The sequence below is a fragment of the Pantherophis guttatus genome, chromosome 1, assembly GCF_059756535.1.
Source record: "Pantherophis guttatus breed Tessera chromosome 1, ASM5975653v1, whole genome shotgun sequence".
NCBI lineage: Eukaryota > Metazoa > Chordata > Lepidosauria > Squamata > Colubridae > Pantherophis > Pantherophis guttatus.
In genome coordinates this window covers 283,243,872-283,258,121 of record NC_142063.1, presented here as the reverse complement: position 1 = coordinate 283,258,121, position 14,250 = coordinate 283,243,872, and positions in this window count along the sequence as shown.

Sequence of the window (14,250 nt, the reverse complement as noted above, 5' to 3'; positions counted from 1 at the left end):
TTCTCCTTCAAAAGACAACTGGGCCGATTTTTTCCTTGAGGAAAGAAGAAGAAAATGTTTCACTGCACATCCAAGAAGCTTCATCAGTTCTGATGGTGGGTGATGGAAGGATAGGTTCTGATGACAGTGAGGAGTAGGGATGGAAGCAGTGATGGTATTCAGCCGGTTCTGTCTGGATCATGCAAACCGGGAGCGGCAACTGCAGAAGGCTCCGCCCACCCACCCGGACATAATTATTATTTTATTATTATTATTATTTATTAGATTTCTATACCGCCCTACTCCCGAAGGACTCAGGGCGGTGCACAGCCAAACAATAAAAACACATACAATACAAAATTTAAAAAATATAATAAAATCAAATTAAATAATTTTGGCCCCGACAAATTTAAAACCCCAAACTTTTAAAACCAATTTAAAATTGAATATATAAATACTAAAAAATATTTAAAATTTTAAAAATCTTTTATAAAAGAGGGGGAAAATTAGGCCAGGCCGGCCTGGTGAAATAGTAAGGTCTTTAAGGCGCGGCGGAAGGTGCGCAGATCCGGGATCCTCCGTATCTCTGGGGGGAGCTCGTTCCAGATAGTAGGTGCCCCCACAGAGAAGGCTCTCCCCCTGGGGGCCGCCAGTCGGCATTGTTTGGCTGACGGCACCCGGAGGAGCCCCTCTCTATGGGAGCGTACCGGCCGGTGGGAGGCTATTGGTGGTAGTAGGCGGTCCCGCAAGTACCCGGGTCCTAAGCCATGGAGCGCTTTAAAGGTGGTAACCAAAACCTTGAAGCGCACCCGGAAGACCACCGGGAGCCAGTGCAGCTCGCGCAGGAGAGGTGTTACATGGGAACGCCATGTCGCTCCCATTACCACCCGCGCGGCCGCACTCTGCGCCAGTTGGAGCCTCCGGGTGCTCCTCAAGGGGAGCCCCATGTAGAGAGCGTTGCAATAGTCCAGGCGGGAGGTGACAAGGGCATGAGTGACCGTGCGTAAAGAGTCCCGATCCAGAAAGGGACGCAACTGGCGAATCAGGCGAACCTGATGAAAAATCCTCCCGGTCACGGCCGTCAAGTGCTCTTCTAAAGACAGCCGTGAGTCCAGGAGGACGCCCAAGTTGCGAGCCCTCTCCGTGGGGGCCAATGATTCGCCCCCAATAGTCAGTGATGGCGTCAACTGACTATATCGGGACGTCGGAAACCACAGCCACTCAGTCTTGGATGGGTTGAGCCTGAGCCTGTTCCTCCCCATCCAGATCCGTACGGCCTCCAGGCACCGGGACATCACTTCAAGGGCATCGTTGGGGTGATCCGGGGTGGAGATGTACAGCTAGATGTAATGCATAACTACTGCACATATGCAGAAGGCCGTGTGCATGCACAGAGGTAGTGCATGTGCTCACATTTGCAAACCGGTAGGGAAGATAAGTGAATCCCACCTCTGGATGGAAAGATTGTATTTTTTTGCAGTCATCTGGTCATTAGCACTCTCTCAGAGCTGTTGAGGCCACTTGTGTTGTTGAGGGCACAGATAAACCTCCAAGTGGGTTCAACAACTCTCAGAGAGTGCTAACGACCAGTTGACTGCAAAGAAATACAATCACACACAATCACACACACACACACACACACACCATCATCTATCTCAACTTCAGTACCTGTCCTTCCATCTCCCCACCATCAGAACTGATGAAGCTTTTGTGATGAGAGCAAAACATTTTATTCTTCGTCCTCAAGGGGAAAAAACCCAGGCCAGTTGCCTTTCGAAGAAAAAATAAAAACCACCTTTGAGATTAGTCTGGATGGAAGGCAATAAACAGACTCAGAGTATTCTATATGATTCCTTTGCTTGATTAATGGATTGTTTATTTCTCTGCTTTAAGTGGGATTATCTCTCACCAAGAAAAAACAACTTTGTCCTTTGAGAGTGCTTTTTGATCCAGCTTGATGTCCAAGTGGCACTGGTGTCTATTATTGTTGTTGTGGTTTGTCGCATAGCCAGCCAGAAATTTAGACTGGATTTGACACTTTTATCCACCTATCAAGTCCTTCCCAAGCACTTGATAGGCAGATGTTGTTGCTTCATGTTAAAAGTATCACTGCAGGATGTAAACTGTTCCAAGTAAACCTGCTTTTTGCAATTGATTGATGGTGATTTTGTCAATGCCGATGATGTCAGATTATTGTTCATTACATAGTCATCCAGATATTTACTATTAGTATTATTATTCCAATGGTTGAATTGAAGTTTTCTGGGAATATCACACTATAAAACAGTATAAAATATTTTAAGATGCCATTAATAATTGACTTGGGAAACATAACTTCCATTGTTCCAGTGCAGGCTGAACCTTTAAAATAAAACAGAACATAAAACTATCAGTTGTGGCTTCTTTCTAGACAAAGATCAATGCATTAGTAAGATCCAGCCATTTAAAAATGTTTTAAAAGACTATGTTTAAAGATAGCTGAAAACTCCAATTAAGACAGTATAGAACAGCAAGACTGTTCAGTAAGACTTAGTAAGTCATTTTGAGCCCTTCAACTCCAGGGATAAAGCTGGTGTCAGTATCCAAAGTGATATTTAGTTGAGTTGATCTTGAAAGCCCTTGAAGACTTAGGATCAGTACAGCAAATGAAGGGGCACCCATTCCACTAATCTACAGAGGTTCTTTTGTAGATAACAACATCCACATGGCATAAAAAATACAGACTTTTCTGTAATGGTTTCCTATCTGCAGAAGGTTTGATGCTTGGACTCTGAAATTTTCCTCTTCCTGCAAGTGTTCATTGTTTAAGAGCTCTCTCAGTTTTCACTGCTGGTTTTCTTTTCTTTCTTCTTTTAAAAATATATTGGCTATATTACTGTCTAGTTTTATGGTTATTACAGTTTTTTCTAGTTTATGTTTGTGAACTGTTCTATGATTTTTTGCCACTCAGGCAAAATAAAAGTACACAAACAAGCAAATAGGAAAATAGACAGGTGTGAATGAACTTGTTGTTCATCCAGCTTTTGATTAGGACACAACATGTGAGCAAAAAAAAAAGTATAGCCAGTTTATTTTCTGTCAAGAAAATGTGAAATCTTAATAACCATCACCAAAGAAACATTGCTAGTCTTAAGATAACATTTTAAGCTCCCCTTGAAATTCCTTAGATGTTTTGCTAGAACAGAAGCCTGCAAATCTGCTTTAAATTTTGCTTTAGGAGGATTTTGGTGCAACGTAATAACAAATACAGACTCCCTTGGAGATATGTGAAATCTGTCTGAGGAATTTCATTTTTTTAATGCTTATCATTCCTCAAAATTCCTCTTGCATTTTGCCTAGGGAGAAACCCCTGCAAAGATTTGCAATTTCACGTTACGTATTTTTTTGAGGTGTGGGAGATGGCTGACAGTTTTAAGCCAAGTATTTACTGTGAATTGGATTTCTAAATTGGTGAACTTTGGGAGTATTAGAACCGCCAGACTTGTATGTCACCCTCCCCGTCCAGTATAGAAGGCTGCTATACTATTCTAAGCTTGGAAGCATTTCTAATATTTATGGATGTAAACAATATGTTAATATTGTTAACATTTGCAAAGGTGCAGGGTGCTGGCACCGTTAATATCTGAACAATACAAAAGAATGATAGGATTCCTTGAACAGTTGTACCAATTAATGCCTTTTTGATCAATGCTCTGTGAGTGTCATCAGTGCCAACTGCAATCTTATTAACCAGAGCTCTGCCATGCTACATCGCACATCACTGCACTTCACTGCACTTGCCCTAGCCTTTAAAGGAAGTAGTTGCCAGTGACATACATCTCTTCTATTTCTTCTCTCCCTGTTTTCTAACACTGTATTATGATTTCATTTATTTACCTGACTTATTCAGTTTCCTCCTCCCAAAAGCAGTTGTTCACAACAGCTTTCAAAATATAAAAATGGGTATAACTAACTCCACGATTACAACACAGCCTCCCCCCCCCACCAATGTTACATAGAATAGAATAGAATAGAATAGAATAGAATAGAATAGAATAGAATAGAATAGAATAGAATAGAAAACAGTGTTAGAAGGGATCTTGGCGATCTTTCTGCTTAGGCAAGAAACCCTTAACCACTTCAGACAAATGGTTATCCAAAATCTTCTTAAAAACTTCCAGTGTTGGAGCATTTACAACTTCTGGAAGCAAGTTTTTCTAATGATTAATTGTTCTAACTGTCAGGAAATTTCTCCTTAGTTCTAGGTTGCTTCTCTCCTTGATTAGTTTCCACCCGTTGCTTCTTGTCCTGCCCTCAGGTACTTTGGAGAATAGCTTGACTCCCTCTTCTTTTTGGCAGCTCCTGAGATATCAGAACACTGCTATCATGTCTCCCCTAGTCCTTCTTTTCATTAAACTAGACATATCCAGTTCCTGCAACCGTTCTTCATATGTTTTAGCCTCCAGTTCCCTAATCATCTTTGTTGCTCTTCTCCACACTCTTTCTAGAGTCTCCACATTTATTTTACATCGTGGCGACCAAAACTGGATGCAGTATTCCAAGTGTGGCCTTTCCAAGGTATTATAAAGTGGTATTAACACTTCACATGAGCTTGATTCTATCCCTCTGTTTATGCAGCCTAGAACTATGTTGGCTTTTTTGGCAGCTACTGCACGCTGCTGGCTCATATTTAAATGGTTGTCCACTAGGACTCCAAGATCCCTCTCACAGTTACTACTATTGAGCAAGGTACCATATAAACTGTACCTGTGCATTTTGTTTTTCTTGCCTAAATGTAGAACCTTACTTTTTTCACCATTGAATTTCATTTTGTTAGATAGCACCCAATGTTCAAGTCTGTCAAGATCCTTCTGTATCTTAAGCCTATGTTCTGGCTTAAGCAAATGTGTTCAGATAGTGAGTGGCTGAGCCACATAGTATATTGCTATATTTGACAAAAGAATGAATGGGGAATGGAGCATCTGTGGCACCAGGCCTACTTAATTAAAAGTACTTCTAGTCATAGATAACTGGATGATCATCTAGTAATGATGCTCGAGTCTGGAATATTATCTGCCAATGTACCCATTTTAGTAAGTACAGCCGAATAGTTTGATATCTTATCCCTGGACAATAAATTCCTGATCAATAACACTTATACTTTGCTTAGATTTAATTCTAGTAGTTTATCCTGATTCAATCCAAACTGATTCCAGGCACCAACTTGCAACTTCTAGGGCTTCAACAGAATAATAATCATAAAAAGTCAGGTATCTTCAGCATCTTTGACAAAGGTTAACATTGTCTGAACTGTTGCTAACAAAACAACATTCATGTGGTCACCAAATGTTGAGTTTGAAGAAGGTTTTACTCTTATCATCAGCCTTCCAATCCAAGTATGTTATAATAAATCTTGAAAATATAGGGACAAACTATACTTTCGAGATTTGCTGTCAGTTGAAAAAAATCCAGGCCAGATTCTATACTGTTTACTTGCAAAAAAATTATTGGAATTGAATAGCCTTGACACACTCAAGCATTCTACTCAGAAATGAAAATTCAGATTCAAGTGCTATTGAATAATTACAGAGTTCTGAATGATTTCATTTTTATTTTCATAACAGTTAAGTCTTGTAGGTGTATACCAATGATCAATTTTTGGTTTATCTTTCTTCATGATATGTAGTGGTGGGATTCATTTTTTTTTACTATCGATTCTGTGGGCGTGGCTTGGTGGGCATGGCATGACTTGGTGGGCATGACAGGGGAAGGATACTGTAAAATCTCTATTCCTACCCCACTCCAGGGGAAGGATACTGTAAAATCTTCATTCCCTTCCCACTCCAAGAGAAGGTTACTGCAAAATCCCCATTTCCTTCTAATCAGTTGGGACTCGGAAGGTAGAGAATAGATGGGGGTGGGGCCAGTCAGAGGTGGTATTTACCGGTTCTCCGGACTACTCAAAAATTCCACTACTGGTTCTCCAGAACTGGTCAGAACCTGCTGAATACCACCTCTGATGATATGTATTTAATATATATATTGACATATATAATATATATGGAATATTTCTCTCCCACCCATATTTTTAATAAGCTATTTACGATAGTGTACTCCTAATACTTGTAACACTTATTTTCATATCAGTTCAAAGATATTTATGTAGATAGCAATAGCAATACCACTTAGGCTTATACATTGCTTTTACAGTACTTCACAGCCCCTCTAAGCAGTTTACAGAGCCAGCATATTGCCCCCAACAATAAAATGGTCCTCATTTTACCCACATCAGAAGGATGGAAGGCTGAGTCAACCTTGAGCCTAGTGAGATTTGAACTGCCAATTTGCAGTCAGCCGGCAGTCAGCAGAAGTAGCCCGCAGTATTGCACTCTAATCACTGCGTCACTGTGGCTAATAGGTTCTGGCCTTTTTACAGGTTCTGGCCTTTTTACAGGTTCTGGCCTTTTTATAAATGAAATGTGTCCATAGATGTAATAATCCACACAATAATCCAAGTTAAACAACTAGCCTGGTATTATAACATCTAACTTGATTTTGCCAATTCACACATTTCTCTTAATCTTTCTTTCTTTTACATTAATCCTCAGTCCATCCATATTTTTCCGAATGACGAATTGCTATCATTTGGAAGTTATGTTCATTTTTACTGTCAATATTCTTCCCAACCAAGTTATGTTTTCCATTTAATCTCAGTCATTATCCTCCTCCAAATGTGGAGTTAATTACTTTTATATAAATCCTCATTCATTTTAGTTAAGTATATCCCTTAGTATTTAATTGGTTTAACACAAAATCTTGTTCCTTTTCAAATAAATTCCATGTTATCATCTATATCTTATTCTTGTTAATTTGATGCCTTTAATACCATTCTGAATTGTTGCATAGATTCCATTATCAATTGCAGATAATCCCCTGGATGAGCAACTATAAGTACAACATGATTAGCACAATTGATTATTTTTACAGCTAAATCAGATTGTCTACTGGTCTGGGGATGGAACATGCATAGAGCTGATTTCAGTATCTAAGAATTTTGTGCACATGTTTAATGTCGAATAATTGTACAAACTACTGTAGATGATTAGACTTGTTACTATGAAGTTGATTGGAAAAATTATACCGTCGTAATTTTTATCCCCTGAATCTTATAAATTGGTCTTGGAAACAGGCAATATCAGACCATATTTTTGCAACTATTATTTCTACTTACGTTACTTTTATTAGTGCAAGACGTACACATATATTTATGCACCATCTTTTTTTACCTTTTCATTCTCTTAACAAGAATAACTGCATATTTAAATAGTAATATAGAGATAGATATATACTACACCTCATCTTAAATATTGTTCCAAAACCCAGTATTGAGCTGCTACTGACACTTTATATTCCAAGGTGCATTCAATTTGTATAGGTCATGGAAGAAACATTAAGTCCATCTTCCATATAAATTGCTGAAGTGCAAATGAGTGATACTATTATTTTCCTATCTCATGTGTCAGCTTTCTGTTTGTTTTGATGCACGGAGGTATCAGTCATTGCTAGAGGGAGGCAGGCTAGATTAAAGATATAGGTAGCCATTCCTGAATTCTCTTGAGATCATCTTTGTGATTCTTTTGCCATTTTATTGCATTCAGAAGAAGATTTCATGTGAACTGATAAAGAAAGGAAAGTAGAATATAGAATATAGTAATTCATTCTGTCAGGGATTTGGCATGGCATTCAAAAGAAACCAATTATGATTTATGTCAATACAGCACAGATAATATCCTATTGATTGACTGCCAGAGCTTTGATAAAATAATGAGGTAAACTTGCAGCCAGGTTTTTGTGGGCTGGAGTGGGCCTTTGATTCTGTTCTCCGTGCCCTTGACAAAGGTTGCCTGAAACTTGTAAATAATTTGGGCTGATGAATGGTTGTGTCAAATATGTAAAGTCAAATAAACAGCAGTAGCTGTTCTCATTTTCTGTGTTCTGGTTCTTTTTGCTTTAATGATCAGGCTCACTTAGCGTATGCTTTGACTTTGAAGACTAGGCCCAATGACCACCATTTCAAAGTTGGTTTGAACCAAAGTAGGATGCACAGTGCAGCTGGTCAGAAGAACCTCTTCAAAGAAATTCACTGCAGCTTTTTGATTGGAGAGCTATTATAGTCTAGCAGCAAGAAACTTTAATTATCCACTTCTGAGCAAGTAGCTAAAATCAGTGGGCCCAAGTGCTCCCTCTGCCCATTGTACCTAAAGATTCTTGAATGAAGAATTATTAAAGTATCCAGATGAATAGTTTCAGGGACACAAAACTCAGATTAAAACAAATGATCAGGAAATTGTTGACTGAAAAATGAGAAAGAGAATTTGCTACCCTTCTGAGTTTTGTTCCTTTTTCTTTCCTGTGAATGTTTTAGGTGTCCACTATTTGAGTGGACAGTCCGCTTTTTTCATATTATGTTCACTATTTTTTTTCACAAAATAGTGGACATTTTTTTTATTCAAAAGCTTTATGATGAAATGGTACGTAATCTAAAGCTGTACAGTCTAAGAGAATAAGGATAGGAGAATCGCGTTTTGACTTTTTTTTCATAAGTTGGAATGAGACAAAGATCAAATATCCATTGAACTTGATTCTCTGAAAAAATTAATGATGAGATTAAAATAAAAATATATTATAAAATTATGTACAGTTCACATTTTTAAAATGTATTGTAGCTTGTGTCGACTGACCTAAAATGGCATGTTAAAATATTTGTAAGAAAATATCTAATTTAATTGTAATTTTTTTTTATTTTTTTACTACTTAAGCCCCCACCCCTGCTTGTCCGCTATTTTTTGGAAGCAGACCTGGCAACCCTAAATGTTAAATGAATCCAGCGGGAGAGGGAGAAAGAAAAGAATTCTTTCAAGTAGAGGCACTTGAAAATACAAGATTCCCTACTTAGAATAAGCATAATTTTATATCTTTGCTTGAAAGGGGGTTGGACTAGAAGACTTCCAAAGTCCTTTCAAACTCTGTTATTCTGTTATGTACTGAGGCACGCAACCTCCTGAAAAAGTTCTGAAATATCAGAGAAGCCATCAAGCTAAGAGTAAAAATGGCAGGTGCCAGAGAAGTATGTGGCATGAAAGCTTGTTTTTCTAAACCAGTGTTCCTCAGCCATGGGAACTTTAAGATCTTTGGACTTCATGCCAGCTAGGGAATTCTGGGAGTTGAAATCCACATATATTAGAGTTGACAAGGTTAAGAAATACTTGTATAGATAACCACCTATTCCAACTTCATTTGTCCTCACGAACAATCCAGTGTTTAATCTGTTGGGTGGACACAGCAGAAATGTGTTACCTAACCTATGTTCAGGAGCTAACCCATAATCAGATGCACCTAAGAGGGATGGGGTGGGGCTGAAATGTATGGCCAAGAGGGTGAGATTCCACCCATCACTCATCAGAGTTGTGCTCTTCCTCTGCCTATTCATCTCAGTGTTCTTGCCTATTTGATTTAATAAGGTGTAATTAATTTAGCATCAGAATGTGGCATCCGTACTGATAAACATGTATTTTAAAGCAGAGGTTGCATCATATTGCTGATCCAGGAAGAACATACAGTCATCATCTCCATTCAGCCCCCAAAGACTTGTACTCAATAACTTTGTTAATTCTAAAACAAACAGGAGTTAGGCTGCAACACATAGTGGTAAAGATACGCATTATCTCCTTCTTTCTTTCTTATACCTTCTCTCACTTCCTGAAAAATCAGATTTCAGGAAAGAAACAAAGAGATCTGACCAGACATTCAGCTGAATATTTATGGAAAGATTCTAAAATTTGGCTGCAGGCCAGATAAAATTAATCTAAAGATGATATATAGCTCACCCTTATCAATCAACATTATGATGTGTCACAATGCAAAAATTTAAAAGAAAAGAATTAGAGATGTACAATGTTGAAATTACATATCTACTTTATTTGCCTAATATCAAAAGTTTGTAGTGAGCTTCCCATAAAGATATAATAGGTTATGACTATCATAAATCTTTCATTTAGTTTTACCCTACTAGGAATACTTGTGGAATCTACAAAGGAACTAACTTGCCTCAGGGCAAAACAAATGAGTCTACAATAGGGATATGTGAGCAACCTGGTACATATACCAGGTTGCATATATATATGCAAGTCTTGGTGTATTCGGGTCTTTTCCCGTGTAAGATTGAGAGTATCTTGGCAACGTTTCGGCAGAATCTCATCTGCCATCATCAGGCCTGTGCAACAGCCATTACTTTTTCAAATCTGGTGCTGGCAGTGTTCTTTGTTGGGATGGCCCCACCTCTTCATCCTGATTGGTTGGGAGTCCCAGTCTGTGTCTATTGGCTTGGCTTTGGGTGTATGGTCGGCTGTTCTCCACCAGGTGGCAGCGCTTCATCTTTGTGGCTGGCTGGGGTATGTTTTGGCTGGAGGTCTCAGGGTGTATGTGTTTGGCTTCTGATGTGTAGTGCAGACAGACAGTGTAGTTTCTGTCTGTGGGTGCTGGGACTCGTTTGTTGACAAGGGCTAGTTTCCAGATGTCTGGTAGGTGGGAGGTATCTTGTCATATCGTCATATTGTCACTGCTACCGGCTCGGCGGAACCGGGAGGAACTGGGAGGAACCCACTACTGCGGTATATGCAATAGACATGGAGTATGGGGACCGATTAGATTTTTAAAAGGATGAACGATAAGCTTTATTTTATAGTTTTAGAAAAAGAAAATTCATGAGTAAACAGGTCTTAAACTAGGATAACATCCTTATCCAATTCTGGTAGAGTACTATAGTGTGTTTTGCAACTAGGATTCAACATTCAGAAGGCATTTTGCTTGGCTGCATTAAGGTTAATAGCATTCTCTATACTGGAACATAGATCTAAAGGAATTGCAACTTATATATTGCACACATATTTCACCAAAATTCAAGAAAGAAGTCACCTTAGGAATTATCTCACTTTACTTCAACATCTCTTGAAAACAGATTTACTCATTAGTGCAGAGAAATCCCCCCCCCTCTCTTTTTTGGCCATACTTTAATTATAGTCTGGCATCACCAACACACATCAGAGGAAACCTATTCAAAAAACTTGAAGGACATCAACCTTATTATCAGTTCTGCGCTCTGTTATTAGTGAAGATGTGAGCAAAGGGTTGAATCAGACATTTGAAACTGACTGAAAAAAGAAGTGTTATTTCAAAATTGTTTGTTTGAGGGTTGGATCTATACAAGAAGATTGGTTCAAGGAGCAGATATTGTTCCCCTCAGGAGATGTGACGGCATTCAGTGCAATTAATCTGGAGAACAGGAGAAAGCAGCGATGCTAAAACCATCTAATTCTACTCTCAAAACATACTATTGCAGCTTGTACTTGTATGGTAAATAATTGGGATGCATTTATCAATAAAGTGCCGAGGGAAACATAAGGCATATTCTAGTTATTACTTTAGATTACAGAAAAATACTGGACACTATGAGAGATTTCAGTAATTTTTTTTAAAGAAAGATTCAGAGTGTACAAGTTTATCACAGGTATTATTTGTCAATGTGTGGGTGTTCATGACTGCCTTAGAGGCTTAGTTTTGGGTAACATTTCGACAAGAGAGACCAGATTTATTGGTTTTTATATCAAAAACAGATTTAAGTCAAAATTGCATATAGAGAAAGTGGAAAAAGCACTTAAAACATTGTAAGATTGCATCTGGGTGGGAATTTCTCCAACTGTGGTTCAGTTCTAAGGAATGGTGAGAAGAAGAATCTACCTGAATTTCACCATCTCATTTTAATTTATGTACATTTTTTCCTCATCACATTTAATTCCGGGTTTCAAAATAATGTAATAGATAACACAAACACACACACACACACACACACACACACACACACACACACACACACACACCAAAAACAAAATAAGCGGAATGTACAATGCTTGTTGTGCAAGCAGAATCAGGTACTCCCTTTATTACCTGCTATTACTGTACAGCAGATTTTATTTATTTATATAACTATATTTATACAATTTCATAAATTTATTGGCCACCCAACTCCAGGGGACTCTGAATGGCATACAGGACTAAAAACAGCTACAAACTTTAAATCAGGCAGACAGCCCAGACTAACAGCAACAACAACAAAAAGGGTCCTTAAACAAACCCACTCCAGGCCTGGGACCAAAGCCAGGTTTTTAAAGCTTTCTGAAACCCGAGGAGAGAGAAGACACCATCCTTATCTTGGTAGGGTGGGGGGGATGCTATTCCAGAGGGTGGGGGCCAAAACAGAGAAGGCGTGCTTCTTCAGTCCTGCAAGATGACAGTAGTTAATGGAAGGGACCCAGAATGCATCCACTTTGCTGGAACATATTAAGTGGGCAGATAAAAATGGGGTGAAGATATGATGATGTCAAATAGGTCAGACCAAGGAGGTAAATATGAAGCATTGAAATGGTTGACTGGACATTGTGGAAGAGCACAAGCATGGCATGGGAGCAGCTTTAAGTCCTCCCAGTGCTCAGATGAGAAGCACTGCTGAGAGGCATTCTTATTCTGCTGCCAGAATAATACTGGGACTAGGACACATAGATATCACCAGCTTTCTTGGTACACCAGCTTTCTTGGGAATGAGGCTCATTATTAGGGTGTATTTTCAGTGTCCTGAAAAGCTATGAGGAAGAAGGCAGGCAGGCAGGCAGGCAGGAAGGAAGGAAGGAAGGAAGGAAGAGGAAGGAAGGAAGGAAGGAGCGAGGGAGGGAGGAAGAGAGGAAAGGAAGGGAGGAAGAAAGAAGGAAGGAGAGAAGGAAGGAAGGAAGGAAGGAATACAAGCTGATGATTGAAGCAAGCCAAAAGGCAGAAGATAGTATGCTGGTGGATGTCTATACTTCCTCAAGTGGTGGATGCCTATACTTTGATGATCCATTGCCTCAGTCAGGAATGCCAGCTGTGAAGCAAATCTGTTAGATACTATAAGAGAAAATCACTGCCAAAACCTCTTCAGTTGATGGTAGCATTCCAAACTTCTCTATTGCCAAAATGGCTTGTCTTTTTAGTTAAGTATTTTCATTTGATTTAATAATGTGACAGATTGAAGCTTCAAAAGAAACTGGATTTTGTATAGCCTTGTCCCTAAAACAGAGGTGGGTTTCAGCAGGTACTGACCAGTTCTGGAGAACCGGTAACGGAAATTCTGAGTAGTTCGGAGAACCAGTAGTAAAAATTCTGACTGGCCCCACCCCCATCTATTCTCTGCCTCCCAAGTCCCAGCTGATCGGGAGGAAATGGGGATTCTGCAGTAACCTTCCCCTGGATTGGGGAGGGAATGGAGATTTTACAGTATCCTTCCCCTGCCATGCCCACCAAGCCACGCCCACAGAACCAGTAGTAAAAAAATATGAACCCACCACTGCCCTAAAAGATAGGGGCATACCTTAAAGAGGATGGGTGAATGAATGAATCCAATTTCCTACTCTTTTTGGTATTTGTAAATACTTCTCTGTTCTCTATTGCCACATTTCACATTAAAATATTTAACACCATACAGGTTAGTAGTGAAAACTATGTTATGCATTTCTGTTCGATTATATGCTGGGTAAAGATGAACTTATTTCTGTCCTGAATCTCTCATCTTTGGAACTGCCAATGAAATAAAAGAATTGTGTGCACACAATCATGTGCCTGGAAAAGTCTCCAAAGCCACCATGCAGTGTGCCCAGGGACCTCAGTGCTTCCAGGAGATGCTTTGTGAAGCATTCCTTGTAGTGATGGGTTGCCCCCGGTTCAGACTGGTTTGCAAGAACCAGTAGTAAAACTGGCGGGAGGCCCCGGCCCCACCCCGGATGTCATCATCAGCAATCTGTATGCGCAGATCGCTGATGACGACATCCGGGGCAGTGGGCAGGGCCTCCTGCCGGTTTTATTACTGGTTCTTGTGAACTGGTCCGAACCGGGGGCAACCCACCACTGAACCCACCCCTGATTCCTTGAAATCTTTGCATAACCAGATTATAGTGTTGTATAAAAAAGAAAAACCCAACCAATATGGAATACAATCTAAAGTTTGCATCATACCTGGTTCTACATGAGATAATTCTAGGGAACTTTTATTTATATACAGTAGTACAAGTCAAAATCTTATTCTTCTCAAAGTCTAAACAAAGCAATCAAATAATTTGATAATCAAAGCAAAAATATTATAGAAGTACATTCAGTTTCTCTTGTTTTTCAGAAGGCAGCAAGGTTATTAAACTATTGAGAGCTTCGGTG